Below are 4,760 nucleotides of genomic sequence, written 5' to 3' on the forward strand. Positions count from 1 at the left end.
TTAAAAATTTTGAAAGTGATTTTCTTATTGTTCAAATTTATGTTGATGATATTATTTTTGGTTCTACAAATGAATCCTTGAATCATTTGCCAAAAACATGAGTCTAGAATTTAAAATGAGCCTAATGGGGGAACTAACCTTCTTTTTAGGCCTACAAATGAAACAACTTAGCAATGGTATTTTTCTTAATCAAATAAAATATGCTTTTGACTTGCTAAAAATATTTAATATGGATAGTTCAAAAGCTATCAACACTCCTATAAGTACCTCCATTAAGTTAGACATTGATAAAAGTAGAGAAAGCTTTGATCAAAAAGCTTATATGGGTATGATAGATAGTTTGCTTTACCTCGCATCAATTAAACCGAACATCAATGTTTAGCGTAGGACTTTGTGCTAGATTTCAGTCTAACCCTAAGCAATCTCATTTAAAAGCTATTAAAAAGATATTTAGATACCTAAAAGGAACTCATAAACTTGGATTATGGTATCCTAAATCTAAGAACTTTGAATTGCTTGGTTATGTTGATGCGGATTTTGCTAGATGTGGTTTAGATAGAAAAACCACATCCGGAACGTGTCAATTTTTAGGACACACTCGTTTTTTGGTCTTCCAAGAAACAAAACTCGATTGTATTATCTACAATCGAAGCTGAGTACATAGCTGCAGGTGCATACTATGCTCAAGTTATATAGATGAAAAACACTTTAAAGGATTATGGAATTAACTTGAAAAATATACCTATAAAGTGTGATAACACTAGTGCAATATGCTTAGTAAAAAATGTTGAATCTTAGATTTTAATGATGAAACCAATTGATAGTATTTATGATTTGATCTATGTTTTTGAGTGATGTAAGATGCTTCGATCAGGGAGAGACAATTAAAGTAGGAAGAATCATGTTGGGCTAGAGGAAAACGTGTCAGAAGATTAAAAGTCGGGCCGGAGGATCGGTCAACATATCAACAAAAGTCTTCGGGCCATGGATTCGGGCATCGGACCAAGAAGAGAGGATATTGCACTAAGGATATTGGAGTTGTGGAGGTCAACTAGCTGATTGGGCAATAGGCCATAAGATTGGATGATGCGTCGAAGAATCGGATGAAGCATTGATAGACCAATGATATGCCGAACAATATGATTCATGCTTAGTAATAATTGTCTAGATCGAAGTGTGTTTTTGTGTGTACAGGATTAACTATGATAGCAAGGCATAAAGAAAAATGAAGTCCCGGAGTCAAGAACGTGATTTCATTGGGAATTCGAGAGCTCGTTGGAAGTCCGGACATTTGTCAGAAGTTCTATCGGAACCAATCGAGAAGTCCAGGAGCTTGCCAAAGAAGATTGTCGAAACTTGCTAAGAAGATCATCTTGAAGTCCAGGAGCTTGTCGGGAGACCACCGGAACATTGCCGAGAGATCGTCAGAAGTTCATTGGAAGATCGTTGGAAGCTTGCCGAAAGAAACTAGGCTTATCTTGCTTAGATTATGTCTTAGGAATTGTAGTTAGTACATGATTAGAGTTGGGATTGGGAGGTAATCTCATTAACTCTATTAGAGGCCAATTGGGCCTAAAGTTGGACTGGTTTGGGCTGGATTCAAGGCCCAACTAGGGTGCTAAAACCTTGGCCGATGGTGGTACCGCTTAGAGAATAGCACCCTAGGAATTATGGGCGTGGTACCACCCAGGTTGGGCGATGGTACCGTCAACAATAATGCTGCCTGTAGTGGTACCATCGGTAGTAATGCTGCCTGTGGTGGTCCCACCCCTATTAGGTGGTGGTACCGCCGAGTGGCAGATCCTACGGCGGTAGTACCGCTTAGGAACGACGGTGGTACCACCAGTACCCAGGAAACCTGGGATGAGGCCTTTTTAGGCTCCAAGTTTGAATCAATTTGAAGCTTATAAATACCCCTCTCATTCTTGATTAACAAACACAAGCACAGAGAGTTTAAAAGTGAGAAAACTCTATAGAAATCTCTTGAGAAATCCCCTCCTCTAGCTTAAACTTAGAATTTTGTTTAGAGAGGAGTGTGTGCTTGTAAAGGTTGTCTCCTAAACCTGTGAAAAGGAGGAGAGGGGTGTAAGAAGGAGATTGATCTTCACTTATTAAAGGAATATCAATAATGGATGCTAGTGGTCTTGATAAAAGAGGAATCGGCGGAGTGGATGTAGGTCACGATGACCGAACCACTATAAAAATCCGGTTTGTCTTTTCTTTTGTATAATTTATCTTACTGCAAATCTCCTTACCTTCTTACTATGCTTTTACTATGCCTATACTTGAATATGCTTTCAAGTTTTCGAAATCGATTTTTATCGTATGAAATGAAGAGATTTTTAGAATCGACGTGATTTGTACCGCTGCACTAATTCACCCCCCCCCCTCCCCCCTCTTAGTGCTAACTCGTTCCTAACAAAAAATCATATTCAACAGTATAGATCTAAACACATTAACATTAGGTATCACTTCATATGAGATCTTATTAATGTTAGGATCGGAGCGGCACTAGAGGCGGGGGGGGTGAATTAGTGCAGCGGATTAAAACTCGTAAGTTTGAAAACAATTTCGTAAATGCATAGAGATTTCAATTCAACAAAGAATGACTTGGTAAAAGTAGCTCGAGTAAAGTAAGGAGATGATAACCAAAAGCTTGCTGTTATGTAAATAATGGTTTCAGAAAGGTAAACACTCACACATTTAAGGAACATACTAATTTAAAGTGGTTCGGCAAATGACCTACATCCACTTGTGAAGCCTTCTTCGAAGAGGCTCCCAATTTTCACTAGCAAATCACTTTGAAGAGGAAGGACAAATACCCCTCTTACAACCTTTTACAAGTGATTCATACTCTTACAGATTTTCAAAGAGAAAGAGGGAGATGAACACTTAAGCTATTGAAAACAAGACTTGCTAAAGACTTTGCTAAGGCTTTATATCAATCTCTAACTTCTCAAAGGTTATATTCTCTGCTCAGAATTGAGGGGTATTTATAGGCCCCAATAGGATTCAAATTTGGGCTCCAAATTTGAATTACTTTTGGGTTTCCCGATGCTGGCGGTGCCATCATTTGTCAGTGGCGGTGCCACCACCTGTCAGTGTCTGACACTGACAGTGTACTAGCAGTGCCACCACTGGACCTCTTGGGTTCTAAGTGGTGCCACTACCCAGTTCGATAGTACCACCGCCCGACCTTTTGGGTTACTAGTTGGGCTCCCAATTTGGCCTAAACCAGTTCAAATTTGGAACTAGTTGGCCCCTAACCAGGTTATAAGATTAACCCTTAATCCTAACCCAAATTACATACAAACTATGAAATTAAGACATAGTCCTAAGTAGATCTTTTAACCGGCAATGTCGAGTTTCCTTCCGGTGAGCTTTCCGACGATCTTCCTACGGACTTCCGATTCACCCTCGGATTTCTTCCGGCGGACTCCCAGTAGGCTCCCGATCTTGTGGCGAGTTCAGCGAGTCTTTGGTAAATAGCCGAGCCTTCTCAGTGATCTTTATGAACCTCCGACGATCTCTTCAGCACACTTTCGAAAGCTTTGACAAGTCCCTGATTTCTTCTCGGTTGGTTCCGACAGCACTTCTGACGAATCTTCGGACTCTCAGTAGACTCTAGAACACCTATCGAACTTGACTCTGGTAGACTTGCTTTATGTCTTCAAGCTATCGTAGTTAATCCTGCAAACTTAAAACAAAACTTTAATTGAGACAATTAATCCTAAGCAATTAATCAAGTTGTCCGGCATGTCATTGGTCTCTCGATGCTTCGTCCAATTCTTCGGTGCATCATCCTCTCTTGCGGCCTATTACCCAATTAGCTAGTTGACTTTGCAACTCCAATATTCTTGGCACAATCTCCGCTCTTCTTGGCCCGATACCTGAATCCACAACCCAAAGCCTTTTGTCGATACGTCGATTGATCCACTAGCACGACGCCCAATCTTCTAACATACTCCTCTGGCACAACATGATTTTCTAGCTTTAATTGTCTCATCCTGATCGAAGTATCCTGCATCACTCAAAACATAAATTAAAACATAAACACATATCGATTGGTTTCATCATCAAAATACGAGATTCAACAATTTTCTCTTTTTTGATAATGACAACCAATTGATGACGGAGTTAACATTAACTCCCAGAGTTTAAACAAACTCCCTCTATCAATATGCCTTATTGATAGAAACTCTTGGATTCAAAAATCTAAGCAACATGTCATGATCAAATCATGCATGTCTTCAACATACTTTTCCCCCTTTGTCATCAACAAAAAGGAGAAGTTCCAACTCTTATATATTTAGAAATATATTCAATATATTGCATGAAAAACATAATATCAAGTTTTATCATTATACAATTTGTAAGCTTGAAAATTTAGCATGTGTGCTTTTCTTGAGATAGCAACTGTTTGTTTCTCTTTAGACTACAAGCTAGCAATTTTTATGATATGTAAGTTTTACCACATACAAGCTAGCAAAAATTTTGAAGGCAAATGCAAGATAGCTTTCTTGTGTAAGTTCATGATTCTTGCTTTCTATTGCAATATGCAAGTTGCAAGTTTTGCTTCTTGAGATAGGTAAAATAGCACTTTTACAATTTTTGTTTCTTAAGATAGGCAAGCTTATGATGTTCAAGATAGCAAGCTCTTTCTTCTCTTTTGAGAAGTGTTATTTTTGCTTTCTTAGCAAGATGCCAAACTAGCAAGAGACAATGTTTTACATGAGGCAAGCAAACAATTTGGCAAGTGT

This window comes from Musa acuminata, chromosome BXJ3-9 (assembly GCF_036884655.1).
Source record: "Musa acuminata AAA Group cultivar baxijiao chromosome BXJ3-9, Cavendish_Baxijiao_AAA, whole genome shotgun sequence".
In the NCBI taxonomy this organism is placed as follows: domain Eukaryota; kingdom Viridiplantae; phylum Streptophyta; class Magnoliopsida; order Zingiberales; family Musaceae; genus Musa; species Musa acuminata.